The 16,804-nt window shown below is 39.9% G+C and overlaps 1 long non-coding RNA gene across 10 annotated transcripts in view; it reads left to right on the top strand.

The window, feature by feature from the left end:
* Positions 1-16,804, top strand: part of LOC135230160 (uncharacterized) — a 312,870-nt gene that overhangs the window by 3,408 nt on the left and 292,658 nt on the right. For 4 of the 10 annotated variants that reach the window (XR_010320821.1, XR_010320820.1, XR_010320819.1 and 1 more), the window contains exon 1: positions 7,932-12,445. The exons of 2 other annotated variants lie outside the window; for them this stretch is intronic. This is a non-coding gene — a long non-coding RNA (uncharacterized LOC135230160). Of the gene's footprint in view, positions 1-7,924; positions 12,446-16,804 lie in introns of those variants that run through there. 4 more of the 10 variants (XR_010320817.1, XR_010320818.1, XR_010320816.1 and 1 more) reach the window with 3 other exon arrangements.

The following is a 16,804-nucleotide window of genomic DNA, read 5'->3' as shown; positions in this document are numbered from 1 at the left end:
GTTGGTGTTGGGTTTGTTTGGGATATGTGGTTTGGGGTAAGAGAGTGGGTGTTAGAGGTTTGGGGGTTAGAGATTGAGGGAGTTAGAGGGTGAGGGGTTAGAGGGTGAGGGGGTTAGAGGTTGAGAAGATTATAGAGTGAGGGAGTGAGAAGGTGAGGGTGTGAGGGGGTAAAGGTTAGGGTTTAGGGTTAGAGGGTTTAGGCTTAGGGTTCAGAGGCTTAGGGTTAGGGGGTTAGGGTTTCAGGGTTCAGAGGTTGGGGTTGGTGTTGTGGTTAGGGTTAGAGAGTTAGGGTTAGAGGGTTAGGGTTGGAGGTTTAGGGTTAGAAGATTAGGGGTATGGTTTAGAGGTTTAGGGTTAGGGGTTAGGGCTAGGGTTTAGGGGTTCAGGTTTAGGGGTGTGGGATGGGTCTGGGGTAAGGTTTTAGGGTTTAGGGTTAGAGGGTTATGTTTAGGGCTTAAGGCTTAGAGTTTAGGGTTTCAGGACTTAGGGTTTAGGGCTTAGGGCTTAGAGCCTAGGGTTTAGGACTTAAGGTTTAGGGTTTAAGGCTTAGAGTGAGGGTTAGGGCTGGGGGCTGGGGTTAGGATTTAGGGTTTAGTGTTAGGGTATTAGGGTTAGAGGGTTAGATGGTTTAGCGTTTAAGTTTAGGGTTTAGGGGTTAGGGTTAAGGGTGTTAGTGTTTAGGGTTTTGGCATTTAGGGTGTTAGGGTTGAATGTGTTAGGGGTAAGGGTGTTAGGGTTTTAAGTGTTAGGGTTTACAGTTTAGGGTTAAGTGATAGGGTTAGGCTTAGACTCATTCTTAGGTTTAGGGCTAGGGATTTGAGGTTTAGGGTTTGGCGTTGGGTTTGGGGGTTGGGGTTAGGTTTAGGGCTAGGATTAGAGGGCTAGGGTTAGAGGGTTAGAGTTAGAGGGTTAGGGTTTCAGGTTAGCGTTAGAGGGTTAGGGTTCGAGTGTTAGGGTTAGGGTTAGGGTCGTTAAGGTTAGGGTGGTTAGGGGTTAGGTGTTAGGGTTTAGGGTTTAGGGTATAGGGGTTAGAGTTTGGGTTAGGGTTAGAGTTTAGGGCCTTGGGGGTTAGGACCTAAGGGCTTAGGGCCTTAGGGGCTTTGGGACTTAGGGCTTAGGGGCTAGAGTTAGAGGGCTAAGGCCAGAGGGCCAGGGTTATGGTTTGATTCCTGGTTGGCAATTTTTTTCCTTCAATATTTTGTATAAGTCATCCCATTGCCTTCTTGCCTCCATGATTTCTGCTGAGTAGTCCAAGTTTATCATTATTTACTCTCCTTTGTTGGTGACTTCCTTTATCCCTAGCCTCTCTTAAAATTCTCTTTATGTTTGATTTTGGCAAGTTTGATTATTATATGTCTCGGTCACTTTCTTTTGAGATCACCTTATGTGGAATTTGATGAGCATCTTTCATGATATCAGGGAAGTTTTCTGCCAACAAATCTTCAACAGTTCCCTGTGTATTTTCTGTTAGCCCTCCCTGTTCTGGTACTGCAATCACTCATAGTTATTTCTCTTGATAAAGTCCCACATGATTCTTTGGATTTCTTCATTTAAAATTCTTTTATCTGGTTTCTTTTCAAATATATTGGTCCCAAGAGTTTTATCTTCTATCTCAGTAATTCTGCCTTCCAGTTCTTCAGTTGTGCTCTTCTTACTTTCTATCGAGTTTTCTAACTCTGTAATTTTATTGTTAATCTTCTGAATTTCTGATTGCAGTCTCTCTATGGTTTCTTGCAGCTTATTAAATTTTTAATTATGTGCTTGAGTAACCTTTTTAATTTCTTCAGCTGCTTTATCTTTGTGTTCCTTGGCTTGTTCTGTATTTTGCCTCATTTCCTTCCTGATATCTTTGAGAGTTCTGTATATTAATCTTTTGTATTCTGTATCTGGTAATTCCAGGATTGCACCTTCATCGAGAAGATTCCTTGAGTCTTAGTTCTGAGAGCTTGTTGAAGCAATCATGGGTCAGCTTCTTTTTTTTTTTATTTTAATAATTTTTATTGTGTTTTAAGTGAAAGTTTACAAATCAAGGCAGTCTCTCACATAAAAACTTATACACAACTTGTTACATATTCCCAATTACTTTCCCCCCAATGGGACAGCCCACTCCCTCCTTCCACTCTTTCTTTCCGTGACCATTTTGCCAGTTTCTAAGCCCCTCTACCCACCCATCTCCCTTCCAGGCAGGAGATGCCAACATAGTCTCAAGTGTCCACCCAAACCAAGTAGCTCACGCCTCACCAGCATCCCTCTCCAACCCGTTGTCTAGTCCAACCCATGTCTGATGAACTGGCTTTGGGGATGGTTCCCGTAGTGGGTAAACGGAAGGTGTGGGGGCCATGATCACTGGGGTCCTTCCAGTTTCAGTCAGACCATTAAGTCTGGTCTTTTTATGAGAATTTGGGGTCTGCATCCCACTGTTCTGCTCCCTCAAGGGATCTCTGTTATGTTCCCCGTCAGGGCAGTCATTGGTTGTGGCCCGGCACAGTCTAGTTCTTCTGATCTCAGGATGATGTAGTCTCTAGTTCATGTAGTCCTTTCTGTCTCTTGGGCTCGTTATTATCTTATGTTCTTGGTGTTCTCCATTCTCCCTTGATCCAGGTGGGCTGAGAATCATTGATGCATCTGAGATGGCTGCTTGCTAGCATTTAAGATTCCAGATGCCACTCTTCAAAGTGGGATGCAGAATGTTTTCTTAATAGATTTTATTATGCCAGTTGACTTAGATGTCCCCTAAAACCATGGTCCCCAAACCTCTGCCCCTGCTTTGCTGACCTTCGAAGCATTCAGTTTATTCAGGAAACTTCTTTGCTTTGGTTTAGTCCAGTTGTGCTGACCTCCACTGTGTTGAGTGTTGTTCTTCCATTCACCGAAAGTAGTTCTTGTCTATCTCTTTAGTAAATACCCCTCTCCTACCCTCCCTGCCTCCCCCCCTCATAACAACAAAGGAATATGTTCTTCTCAGTTTAAACTATTTCTCAAGATCTTATAATAGTGGTCTTATACAATATTTGACCTTTTGCTACTAATTTCACTCAGCATAATGCCTTCCAGGTTTCTCCATGTTATGAAGTGTTTCACAGATTCGTCACTGTTCTTTGTTGATGTGCAGTATTCCATTGTGTGAATATAGCATAATTTATTTATCCATTCATCCATTGATGGGCACCTTGGTTGGTTCCATCTTTTTGCTATTGTAAACAGTGCTGCAATAAACGTGGAAGTGCATGTATCTATTTGTGTAAAAGCTCTTATTTCTGTAGGATATATTCCGAGGAGTGGGATTGCTGGGTTGTATGGTAGTTCTATTTCTAGCTTTTTAAGGAAGCACCAAATTGATTTCCAACGTGGTTGTATACCATTTTACATTCCCACCAGCAGAATATAAGTGTTCCGGTCTCTCCACAGCCTCTCCAACATTTATTTTTTTGTGTGTTTTGGATTAATGCCAGCCTTGTTGGAGTGAGATGGAATCTCATTGTAGTTTTGATTTGCATTTCTCTAATGGCTAATGATCGAGAGCATTTCCTTATGTATCTGTTAGCTGCCTGAATGTCTTCTTTAGTGAAGTGTCTGTTCATATCCTTTGCCCATTTTTTAATTGGGGTGTTTGTCTTTTTGTGGTTGAGTTTTAGCAGAGTCATGTAGGTTTTAGAGATCAGGCACCGGGCAGAGATGTCTTAGCTGAAAACTTTTTCCCGGTCTGTGGGTGGTCTTTTTACTCTTTTGGTGAAGTCTTTAGATGAGCATAGGTGTTTGATTTTTAGGAGCTCCCAGTTATCTGGTTTCTCTTCGTCATTTCTAGTAATGTTTTGTATTCTGTTTATGCCATGTATTAGGTCTCCTAATGTTGTCCCTATTTTTTCTTCCATGATCTTTATCGTTTTAGATTTTATGTTTAGGTCTTTGATCCATTTGGAGTTAGTTTTTTGCATGGTGTGTGGTAGGGGTCCTGTTTCATTTTTTGGAGGTGGCTATACAGTTACGCCAGCACCTTTTGTTAAAAAGACTATCTTCTCCCCAATTAACTGACACTGGGTCTTTGGCAAATATCAGCTGCTCATATGTGGATGGATTTATATCTGGATTCTCAATATTGTTCCATCGGTCTATGTGTCTGTTGCTGTACCAGTACCAGGCTGTTTTGAGTACTGTGACAGTATAATTTGTTCTAATATCAGGCAGAGTGAGTCCTCCCACTTTGTTCTTTTTTAGTAATGCTTTACTTTTCCGCGGCTTCTTTCCCTTCCATATGAAGTTGGTGATTTGTTTCTCCATCTGTTTAAAAAATGTCATTGGAATTTGGATCGGAAGTGCATTGTATCTATAGATGGCTTTTGATAGAATGGACAATTTTACAATGTTGTCTTCCTATCCACGAGCAAGATATGTTTTTCCAATTACGTAGGTCCCTTTTGTTTTTTTTGCAGTAGTACCTTGTAGTTTTCTTGGTATAGCTCTTTTACATTTTTGGTAAGGTTTATTCCTAAGTATTTTATCTTCTTGGGGGCTGCTGTGAATGGTATTCATTTGATGATTTCCTCTTCAATGTTCTTTTTGTTGATATAGAGGAATCCAACTGATTTTGTGTGTTTGTATTGTAATCTGAAACTTTGCTGAACCCTTCTATTAGTTTTCTTGAGGATTCCTCAGGGTTTTCTGTGTATAAGATAATGTCTTTGGAAATAGAGATAATTTTATTTCTTCCTTACCAATCTGGATGCCCTTTATTTCTTTGTCTAGCCCAGTTGCTCTGGCTAGGACCTCTAGCACAATGCTGAGTAAGAGCAGTGATAAAGGGGATCCTTGTCTGTTTCCCGTTCTCAAGGGAAATGCTTTCAGGCTCTCTCCATTTAGGATGATGCTGGGTATTGGCTTTGTATCAATACCCTTTATTATGTTGAGGAATTTTCCTTCTATTCCTATTTTGCTGAGAGTTTTTATCATGAGTGGGTGTTGGACTTTGTCAAATGCCTTTTCTGTATCAATTGATAAAATTATGTGGTTCTTGTCCTTTTTTTATGTGGTGGATTACGTTAATTGTTTTTCTAATATTGAACCAACCTTGCATACCTGGTATAAATCCTACTTGGTGATGGTGGATTATTTTTTTGATATGTTGTTGAATTCTACTGGCTCGAATTTTGTTGAGGATTTTTGCATCTATGTTCATGAGGGATATAGGTCTGTAATTTTCTTTTTTTGTGTTGTCTTTAGCTGGTTTTGGTATCAGGGTTATTCTGGCTTCATAGAAGGAGTTAGGTAGTATTCCGTCCTTTTCTATGCTTTGAAATACCTTCAGTAGTAGTGGTAAGTCTTCCCTGAAAGTTTGGTAGAACTTTGCAGTGAAGCCATCAGGGCCAGGGCTTTTTTTTGTTGGGAGTGTTTTGATTACCTTTTCAATCTCTTTTATTGTTATGGGTGTATTTAGTTGTTCTACTTCAGTTTGTGTTAGTTTAGGTAGGTAGTGTGTTTCTAGGAATTCATCCATTTTTTCTAGGTTTTCAAATTTGTTGGAATACAATTTTTTGTAGTAATCTGATATGATTGTTTTAATTTCAGTTGGATCTGTTGTGATATGGCCCATCCCATTTCTTATTTGGATTATTGGTTTGTTTTCCTGTATTTCTTTAGTCAGTCTGGCTAATGGTTTATCAATTTTGTTCATTTTTTCAAAGAAGCAGTTTTTGGCCTTGTTAACTCTTTCAATTGTTTTTCTATTCTCTAATTCATTTAATTTTGCTGTAGTTTTTATTTTTTGCTTTCTTTTGGTGCCTGACAGTTCCTTTTGTTGCTCTCTTTCTGTTTGTTCAAGTTGTAGGGACAGTTCTTTCATTTTGGCTCTTCTTTAATATGTGTGCCTTTATTGATATAAATTGACCTCTGAGCACTGCTTTCACCATGTCCCAAAGGTTTTCATAGGAAGTGTTTTCAGTCTTGTTGAATTCTGTGAATTTCTTTATTCCCTCCTTAAGGTCTTCCATAACCCAGTCTTTTTTGAGCAGGGCATTGTGCAGTTTCCAAGCATTTGATTTCTTTTCCCTGGTTTTTCTGTTATTGATTTTTGCTTTTATGGTCTTTTGTTCAGAGAAGATGTTTTATAATATTTCAATGTTTTGGGTTCTGCAAAGGCTTGTTTTATGACCTAATATGTGATCTATTCTAGAGAATGTTTCATGTGCACTAGAAAAGAAATTATAGTTTGCCGCTGTTGGGTGGAGTGTTCTGTATAAGTCTATGAAGTGAAGTTGTTTAATTGTAGCACTTAGATCTTCCGTGTCTCTATTGAGCTTCTTACTGCATTTCCTATCCTTCACCGAGAGTGTTGTGTTGAAGTCTCCTGCTATAATTGTGGAGGTGTCTATCTCACTTTTTAATTCTGTTAACATTTGTTTTATGAATGTTGCGGCCCTATCATTGGGTGCATAAATATTTAATACGGTTATATGTACCTGGTAAATTGTCCCTTTAATCTTTATGTAGTGTCCTTCTTTATCCTTTGTGGTGGATTTAATTTTAAAGTCTATTTTGTTGGAAATTAATATTGCCTCTCCTGCTCTTTTTTGATTGTTGTTTGCTTGATATATTTTTATCCATCCTTTCAGTTTTGGTTTATTTGTGTCTCTTAACTCTAAAGCGTGTCTCTTTTAGGAAGCATACAGACTGATCGTGTTTTTTTATCCAGTCTGCAACTTTCTGTCTCTTTATTGGTGAATTTAGTCCATTTACATTAAGTGTAATTATAGATAAGTATGAGTTTAGTGCTGTCATTTTGATGCCTGTTTTTGACAATTTCATTTTCCATTTACCTTTTTGTGCTGAGTTTTTCTTTGTAGAATGTGTGTTCTTCCTTTTTATAGTAGTTGAATTTATTTTGGTGAGTCGTTATGTTTATCTTGGTTTTTATTTTGAAGTATGGAATTGTTAGACCTTGTTGTGGTTACCTTAATATTTACCCTGGTTTGAGTAAGTAAAAACCTAAGTTGTTTCGCCCTGTATCGCCTTGGTTTCCTCTCCATATGTAATTTCTAAGCCTCCTGTATTTAGTCCCTCTTTTTTCACTATCGTAATCTTTTACATAATCACATCAATGATTCCCTGTTTTGAGTAATTTTTTTAATTAATCTTATTTTGTTTTTGTGATTTCCGTATCTGGGTTGATATCAGGATGTTTTGTTCTGTGACCTTGTGTTGTGTTGGTATCTGATATTATTGATTTTCTGACCAAAGAATTTCCTTCAGTAATTCTTGCAGTTTTGGTTTGGTTTTTGCAAATTCTCTAAGCTTGTGTTTATCTGTAAATATCTTAATTTCACCTTCATGTTTTAGAATTTTGCTGGATATATGATTGTTCGCTGACAGTTTTTCCTCTTTCAGTGCTCTATATATGTTATCCCATTGTCTTCTTGCCTGCATGGTTTCTGCCGAGTAGTGCAAACTTATTGATTCTCCTTTGTAGGTAACTTTTCGTTTATCCTTGGGTGCTTTTGAAATTTCTCTTTATCTTTGGTTTTGGCAGGTTTGATGATATGTCTTGGTGATTTTCTTTTGGGATCTATCTTGTATGAGGTTCGATGAGCATCTTGGGTAGATATCTTTTCATCTTTCACAATGCCAGGGAATTTTTCTGCCATCAGATCTTCCACTGTTCTCTCTGTATTTTCTGTTATCCCTCCCTGTTCTGGAACTCCAATCACACGCAAATTACTCTTCATAGAGTCCCCCATGATTCTTAGGGTTTCTTCATAGTTTTAAATTCTATTTGATTTTTCTTCAACTATATTTGTGTCAATTGTCTTATCCTCCAGCTCCCCCACTCTGCATTCCAGTTCCTCGATTCTGCTCCTGTGACTTCCTATTGAGTTGTCTGATTCTGTGACTTTATTGTTAGTCTTTTGGATTTCTGAATGCTGTCTCTCTATGGATTCTTACAGCTTATTAATTTTTTCACTATGTTGTTGAATAATCTTTTGGATATCTTTAACTGCTTTATCCGTGTATTCCTTGGTGTTTTCTGTAGATTGCCTTATTTCATTTGTGAGGTCATTCCTGATGTCTTGAAGAATTCTGTATATAATTTTTTTATATTCTACATTTGGCAATTCTAGGAATGTATCTACATCTGGGAATGATTTTGATTCTTTGATTTGGGGGTTTGTAGAAGCAATCATGGTCTGCTTCTTCATGTGATTTGATGTCGACTGCTGTCTCTGAGCCATCTATAAGATATTGTAATATTTTCTTTTATATTTGCTCACTGAGTCTTATCTTCTTATTTTGTTTTGTTACAAGACACCCAGATGGGCTACTAGATTGTGGTATCGTGATTGATGTAGCTTTTGAATCACTTACGTCCTATTACCAGCTTGCCTGAGCTGTTACCAGGTATATAAGTGTATGAGTCCATTCACTATTCTTGAATAGAATCAGCTCAGGTGTCCTGATAGCTGGTCACCTAGTGTGTGGTGTAGGCTCTCACGTATTATCTTAGAGGAGTAGTGGTGATGGTTGTATGCACCAGTTTCTATTAGTGGCATGGGGTCACATTTCGAGGAGGGCAGGATGCTGACAGCCTTCCTTCAAGTGACAGTGAGGTAGGTGTGGCTCTATTCTCTAGAGCACTCTGGTGGGTGGGCTTTGCAGCTGTATCTTAGGCACCCAATGCTTGGGTAGGCGTCACTATTCTCAGACCCCTCTAGCAGGTGGCTAGGTGATGTGGGTGGAGTCTCAGCCCTCAGTTCACTGGTGTGGATCAGCGAGGGCTCTGTTTAATAGGTAGAGAGGTATCTGACCTCCAAAACTTGCCTTTCCACTGCTGAGCTAAAACAATTATGGTCAGATCTCTATCAGAATTGCCTTTACATTGTAATAGCCACCTAGTTACCTGTAGGGTGAAAGCCAAAGACTATGGGTCTGTTAATGCCTGGATGGAGCTGATTCTGTACTGTTATTTCAGTTTAGGGAAGTCAGGGAAGGATTTTTTCTTTGATTGTTAAATGCTGCTTTTCTCAGGCCAGGAGAATGGGTTAGAAAAGAAAGAAGAAAAAAAATCCAGCAGTGCACTTCACTCTCTGGCACAGAGAATTCCAATGTTAATGAAGCTGGCTGGGGCAATGAGGGGTGGAATCAGATATATAGAAGAGAGTAGCCTGGCAAAATATACAAAGTTACTTATGTTGTTTGGTGAGGACTGTTTTTTCTGAGATTCCAGAGCATTGTGTCGCTCGTGTGTGGTGGCTGGATCCCTGCTGAGACTGTCCCAGAGGGTTAGGGCTGCGTCCATGCTCACACCGTCTCAGGAAGCCACAATCGGCTCCCCCACACTTAGTCCAAAGCCCAGCACCAGGGTTTCCTTTCTGGGACGCTGCACTCCAGGCTCCAGAACCAGTCGCTGCTTCCCTATAGTTTTTCGTTTCCCTGTCAGCCACGTCTGTGTGGAGCCTGTGTGTGCTGCCTGGGTCCCCTCTGAGGTTGGTCCTGAGGGTTGGGCCTATATCTGTTCTTCCGTGTCTCAGTAAGCCACAATCAGCCCCACCACTCTGACACCAGGAAACCACGAGGGCTCAAGGCTGTGGCGTGGGACACTGGCTCTGGAAGTGGTCCCTGCTGCAGTGTGGCTTTTCGCTCCCCCGTCACTCAGGTCAACTCCTTAGTTCTGTGTTTGATGGTCAGGGTTTGTAGATTGTCCTTTATGTAATCAGTTCACTTGTTTTTTCGAGTCTTTGTTTCAAGAGGGATAAGCGGAATCTTCTACCTAGTCAGCCATCTTGGTCCTGCCCCCGTGTCTGCCTCTTTATGTGATTTGATATTGACTGTTGTCTCTGAGCCATCTATAAGTTATTGTATTAGTTTATTTTATGCTTGCTTTTTGTATCCTAGCTTCTTGCTTTGTTTAGTTTTGGTATACCCAAATAAGCTGCTTGAGTGCACTAGGTTGATTATTTTCACCTTTGAAGCTCTAATGTACTATCACCAGATGGCTAGCACTGTTACCAGGCATATGAGCCTAGGAGTTCATTTATTTTTCTTGTATGGATTCAACTCAGGTGCCCAGGTAGTTGGTCATAAAGTGTGTGGTACGGGCTCTGTCCTACAGTCTTAAAGGGGCAGGGGTCATTGGTGTAGGCAGAAGTATCTGGCTGCAGTAGGGGGTCAGGCTCTGATCAAGGCAGGGGTCTGACAGCTGTGCTCTGAGTGTCTGTGAGGAAAGTGCATCCCTGTTCTGTAGAGCACATGGGTGGGTTCTGCAGAAGGGCAGTGGGTACCCAATGCTTTTGGTTGTAAGTTCTGGGCGGTACTACTTATCCTTGGAGCCCTATCACAGGTGGCTAGGTATTGTGGGTGGAGCCAGCAGTCCTTATGCCCCTGATGTGGGTAGGTGAAGACCCTGTTTAATAGGCAAAGCAGTGTCAAACATCAAATACCCATCTTTCCACCGTTCAGGTGAAACAGTTGCAGTCTGGCAACAAGGGCCTATTCTCCTGAAATGGGCCCACACAGGTCCATGCTGGGGTGAAAGGTATTCAAAGCCCATGGACTGTTTGTGCCTGAACAAGAGCTGCTTCTGTCCTGAGCTCCCCAGCTTAATTGAGCTGGCAGATTATCTTTCCCCCAGTTGTGAACTTATACCTTCTTCAAGGATGGAAAAATGGCTCAGAGTGGTACCAGGGCCTATCTCAGGCCCAGGGAAGTTGACAGCCACTGAAGCCGGCTTGGGGGCTGGGGGCGTGGTAAAATAAACACAAGTAATTAGCTTTTGCTGAGAGTGCCGTTCTTCTCTTGTTCTGGAGGTGTGAGTAGTCTATGCAACTTGCTGTCCTTCCCTGAGCTAAACGCCTGTGGAACGCCACTGCCAGCCCCACTGCAGTCGCTCCAGGGAACGGTGCCTGAGGGTTCCTGGCTATTCAGGTCCAGTAACTCCTCTCCACTTCTGAATAGTCTCTCCCTCCCCCTGCCGCTGAGTCCATTTTCTAACTTTACCTTTGATGTTCAGGGCTCCTAGCTTGTCATAAATATAATCGCTTCACTTGTTTTTTCTGGTCTTTTTTGTAAGAGGGATCACTGGTGGCGTCTCAATACTCAAAACTTCATCATTTCTTCCTTTCACTTTAGCTACTCGACATTCAAGAGCAACGTTCAGAGTCTCTTCCGACATCCGTTTTGGTCTTTTCTTTCTTTCCTGTCTTTTAAAGGATCTCTTGCTTTCTTCATGTGTGATGTCCTTGATGTCATTCCACAACTCGTCTGGTCTTCAGTCGTTAGTGTTCAACACGTAAAATGTGTTCTTGAGGTGGTCTCTAAATACAGGTGAGATATACTCAAGGTCATATTTTGGCCCCTTTTGACTTATTCTAATTTTCTTCAGTTTCAACTTGAACTCCCATATGAGCAATTGACAGTCTGTTTCACAATTGATCCCTGGCCTTGTTCTGACTGATGATATGAGTTTTCCCATCTTCTCTTTCCACAGATGTAGTCAGTTTGATTCCTGTGTATTCCATCTGGTAAAGTCCACGTGTATAGCTGCCGTTTATGTTGGTGAAAAAAAATATTTGCAGTGGATGAGTCACTGGTCTTGCAGAATTCTTTCATGAGATTTCTGGTGTCATTTATTTCATCGATGCTGTATTTTCCAACTACTTTTCCTTCTTTGTTTCCAACTTTAACATTCTAATGACCAGTAATTATCAATGCATCTTGATTGCATGTTTGATCAATTTCAGGCTGCAGAAGTTGTTTAAAATCTTCAATTTCTTTATCTTTGGCATTAGTGGTTGGTGCATAAATTTGAATAGTCGTATAAACTAGTCTTCCTTGTAAGTGTATGGATTTTAGCCTATTAGTGACAACATTGTACTTCAGGCTAGATCTTGAAATGTTCTCTTTGATGATATGTAACGTCATTCTTTTGACTCTAGTGGAATATCCATGTTTGTAAGACTGCTCACAGACTGTTTCACCAGAGAGTTTTCTGGTACTGCAACATCTACCACTAATCTCTGTGATCCCTGTGAATTGGCAAAATAAGAATAGTGCTATAGATTTCTTCCAAATACAGAAAACATAAGTATGAAAATGTTCTTGCTGTTGATTATATTCTTTACCAATCTGTTTGTGTGGGATTTTTGGTACTTCACTTGAAAAATGAGTCCAAGGTACTGTGATGTGATTGTTTACTTTGTGTGGCCTTTCTAGCCATGGTCTTATAACATCCACCCTGGTGCTTGGGCAGGACTGTGTGATAGGGTAATTGTGGCTCACCAAGGGGATTGTTTATTTTCCCTTCAAAGAGAACCAGTTCCAGAGCAAAGAGGAGGATTCAACTCCCATCAAGGAAGAACAGCCAAGAGCCGAGCGTATATTATGGACCTGAGATCCCTGCACTGAGAAGCTCCTAGAAGCAAGAGACTGAGATAGAGAGAGGAAGCTGTAACCCTGAAGATGGTAAGATGCCATGGCAGGAGAGACCGAGCAACAGGGACCTGGCTATAGGAGATGATGGCCCATGGAGAAGGAAAGCTGAGTGCCTTTGGAGAGAGGCCGGCCCAAGGCCAGGCAGAGGCACGCCTATCAGCACAGGAGGGAAGAGGCTGTCCTGATAGAAGAACTGTATTCTGAGTGTCTTTGAGCCTGAGCTATAACTGTTACTTCCCTAATAAACCCCATAATCGTGAATATGGACTATGAGTTCTGTGTGGCCATTGCAATGAGTTATTGAACCCAGCAGAGAAGTAGGGAGTGCTGTGTGAGGGACAGTTGGTGTCAGGGTTAGTGAAGATGGTGGAGAGAGGATAGTTTTTCACCAATGCCTTCAATGCAGCTTCGATTTCTTCCTTTTATACCATCAGTTCTTGATCTTATGCTACCTATTGAAATGGTTGAAAATTATCCAGTTCTACTGCAGTGGCTGTATTAATATCAGACAAATTATACTTCAGAAAAAGGAGTATTATTGGGAATAAGTAGGGACATAACATAATAAACGTTCAATTCTCCAAAAAGATACAACACTCCTAAATGTGTATGTGTCTAACAACAGGGCTCCAAAATACAAAAACTAATAAATCTGAAAGGGGAAATGGACAAATACGCATTTATAACTGGTATCAGTACTTTTCTATCAATAATTAATAGAGCCCTGCTAGCTGAAGTCCAAAGCATCTGTATGAACCACTCATGGATGTCTATGTGTGTGTATGTGTGTATGTATGTATATAGTATAAAGAGAAGTAATACAGAAATAAACATAGATACATGTTGTAGTCCTTGGGAGGTACAAACGGTTAATGCATTCAGCTGCTAACCAAAATGTTGGAGGTTTGAGTCCACCCAGAGGCACTTTGGAAGAAAGGCTTGGTGATCTACTTTTGAAAAATTAGCCATTGAACTGACACACTTGTGTGTCAGTACTACTCTGACACACATGAGGGGAGGGGTCACCATGAGTCAGATCAGCTTGATAGCAATCGAATGATTTTTTTATGCATTCTGCCAATGTTTGTCTTTTAATTGGTATCTTAGGCTGGGTTCTCTAGAGAAACAAAACCAGTGAGGTGTATATATATATATTTATATATAAATAGCTTTATATCAAGAAAATGGCTCACGAGGCTGTAGAGGCTGGTAAGTCTCAAGTCCATGGGTCAGGCTTGTGGCTTCTCCTGACTCACATAGATGCAGGGACTGCAGAACTCAAGATCTGCAGGTCATACAACAGGTCTGTGGCTCACAGGCTGCAAAGGCTGACAGATCTCAAGATCGGCAGGTAAGCTGGCAGGCCGTGGCTCACAGACTGCGGAGGCTGGTGAATCCCAAAATTGGAAGGTAAGCTGAGAGTTCAAGTCCCAAAATCTTGAGATCAGATGAAGAGGAGCCAGCTGCAGGATTCCGAGTGAGCAAAAACTCAAGAGCCTTGCCAGAAAGTCCACCTATATTGGATGCAGTCCACACCCCCGAGGAAACTCCCTTAGATCTGATTGGCTACTCACAGCAGATCCCATCATGGAGGTAATCACATTATATCACATCTCATCATGGAAATGATTGCATAGTTATACGACTGCTAAACTACATCATAACTGCCAAAGCACTGAGAATCATGGTCCAACAAAGTTGACACACAACTTTAATGATCCCAATTGTGAATTTAATCTATTTAAATTTAGAGCGATTAATGATAAGGAAGGACTTATGTCTTCTACTTTGTAGTAGGTCATATACGTATTTTGTTTCTCATTTTCTTCACTACCGTCCACTTTTGTGTTTGACTGATTTTTTTCAAGTGTACAATTTTGATCCTCTCCTTATTTCCTTTCCTTATATTTTTTAACTTCTTAGTGGTGATCATGAGGATTACAATTAATATCTTATGTTTATAACAATCTTCTTTTAATTAATACAAATTTAGCTTCAACAGTATACAACATTCTGCTTTTATTCATCTCAGTTACCTCCCCTACTTACGTTGCTGTTACAAAAATTGCATCTTTATACATTGTGTGTCCGTTAAGAGAGATGTATAAGTATTTTTATGCATTTGTGCTTTAAATCATATATGAGAAAAAGAGAGGCGTGATATAAAAATATTACTGACTTTGTTTTATCTAAGTAGTTACCTTTACAGAGTCTTCGTTTCTTTTTATGGCTTCAAGTTACTGTCTAGTGTCCTTCCGTGCCAGCCAGGATGATTCCCTGTAGCATTTCTCATAAGGCAGTTCTGCTGCTAACATACTCCCTCAGGTTTTGTGTATCTGGGCATGTCTTAATTTCACCTTCATTTTTGAAAGATAGTTTTGCTAGATATTGACATCTTGGTTCATAGTTTTGTTTCTGTATTTTTTTTCCAGTACCTTAAATACATCATTCGACTATTTTCTTGTCTCAATGGTTTCTGATGAAAAATCAACAGTTAAACTTGTTGAGACTCTCTTGTACATTAAAAAAAAAATTTTTTTGTACATTAGGGGTCACTTATCTGTCGCTGCTTTCAAGTTTCTATCTTCGTCTTTTGACATTTTGATTATGTCTGTCTGTGGATATCTATGTATTTACTGTCCTTTGAGTTTATTGAGCTTCTTGGATATCTAGGTGACATTTGGGAAACTTCCAGTCATTACATTTTTAAATATTCTTTCTGTCCTTTCATCTTTCTTTCCTTTCTGGGACTCCTTAATGAGTATGTTGGTATGCTTGATGTTGTCCCGCAGGTCCCTTAGGCTCTGTTCATTTTCTTCATTCTTTTTCCTTTATGCTCCTCAGTTAGAACAATTTCAGTTGTGCTTTTTCAAGTTTACATTTTCCTGCTTTCTTGCTCAAATCTGCTGTTGAGCTCCTCTAATGAAATTTTTATTTCAGCTATTCAACTTTTCAGCTCTATAATTTCTATTTGGTTCTTTTGTATAATATTTCTTTATTAATGTTTTCTACTTGTTCATACATTCTTCTCTTGGTTTCCTTTTTTTGTGTGTGTGTCTATGGTTTGTTTAGCTCTTTGAGGAAATTTAAGACAATTGGTTTAAAATCTTTGTCTAGTAATCCCAATATCTGTGTTTCCTTAGGGATGCTTTCTGTTCATTTCTCTTCTTTCTTTCTTCTTAACAAATGAACCATCCTTTTCTTTTTTCTTTTTATGACTTAGAATAGTGTGTTGCAAACTGGATATCTTAAATATTATAATGTAACTCTGGAAATCAGATTCCCTCCTGTCATTAGGGTTTGCTTTTTTTTTTTTTTTTTAATTGTTGAGGGCCAGTCATCCATTTGCTTAGTGATGTTTCCAAACTATTTCTGCAGAGATTGTATGTCTTCTCATGTGTGGACACTGAAGTTCTGTTCTGTTATCTCAGCAGTCAGTTCATGACCTGACAGTGCTTTCTTTAAACGCTTGTAGCCAAAAAGAAAAAGTAACATTATCCCAGTCTTTGCAGATTGGCTCTGAACTGGCGCGTTCTTTCAATGCTAAGCAAGAGTGCCTAAAACTCTGCCCTAGCCTTCACTTCCTGCCCCCATGGAGCCCAAAGATCAGCCAGAGGTGCAAGCCTAAAGCTTTGTCAGGATCTTTATGAGCATATCTTCATCCTTAGGCAAGAACATTGCACTTCAGATTCCTCAGTATATATGGTAGCCCTTCAAAGCCCTTAAACCACCAACCATTGTCCTCTCAGCCCTTTTTCCAAGCTTTTGGATGTCTCTGCTGTTTTCTCTGTCCTTCATCCTTTGACCCTGGAGGTAGGACCAATTCTTTTTAGCTTCGTACTTCTGAGTTTCCATCACATTATACATTTTTTCTTGTGTGCTGTTGAGTCAATTCTGACTCATAGTGAATATAGGATGGAGTAGAACTTCTCCAAAGGTTTCTAAGGCTGTAATCTTTATGGAAGGGAACGGTCATATCTTTCTCCTGTGGAGTAGTTGGTGGATCAAATCAAAAGGTTTAAGAGCTGAGTGCTTAACCACTGCACTACTGGGGCTCCTTTTGACATCATGCATCATAATAGATTTTTAACACACCCCTCAGAAACATAGAAGTCCATAAATTATCAAGGATACAGAAGATTTAACATGTAAAAAAATACCAAATTGATATATGTGTATGTGTGTGTATTATCTAACCATGAAAGAATATACATTCATCTCATGCACATACATAGTGTGTATAAAAATTAACTGTATACTGTGTTATAAAGCAAGTCTCAACAAATTTCAAGAGTCTGCAATAACATAGAGGATACTATGTAAGTACACCATAATTAAAAAAAAAAACCATCTTAGAAAATGAAAATACAAAATCTCCATTTTTTTTTA

The sequence above is a fragment of the Loxodonta africana genome, unplaced genomic scaffold (genome assembly GCF_030014295.1).
Source record: "Loxodonta africana isolate mLoxAfr1 unplaced genomic scaffold, mLoxAfr1.hap2 scaffold_81, whole genome shotgun sequence".
Taxonomy (NCBI): domain Eukaryota; kingdom Metazoa; phylum Chordata; class Mammalia; order Proboscidea; family Elephantidae; genus Loxodonta; species Loxodonta africana.
Note: the sequence above shows the minus strand (reverse complement) of the source record. Positions and strands in the feature narration are given on the sequence as shown.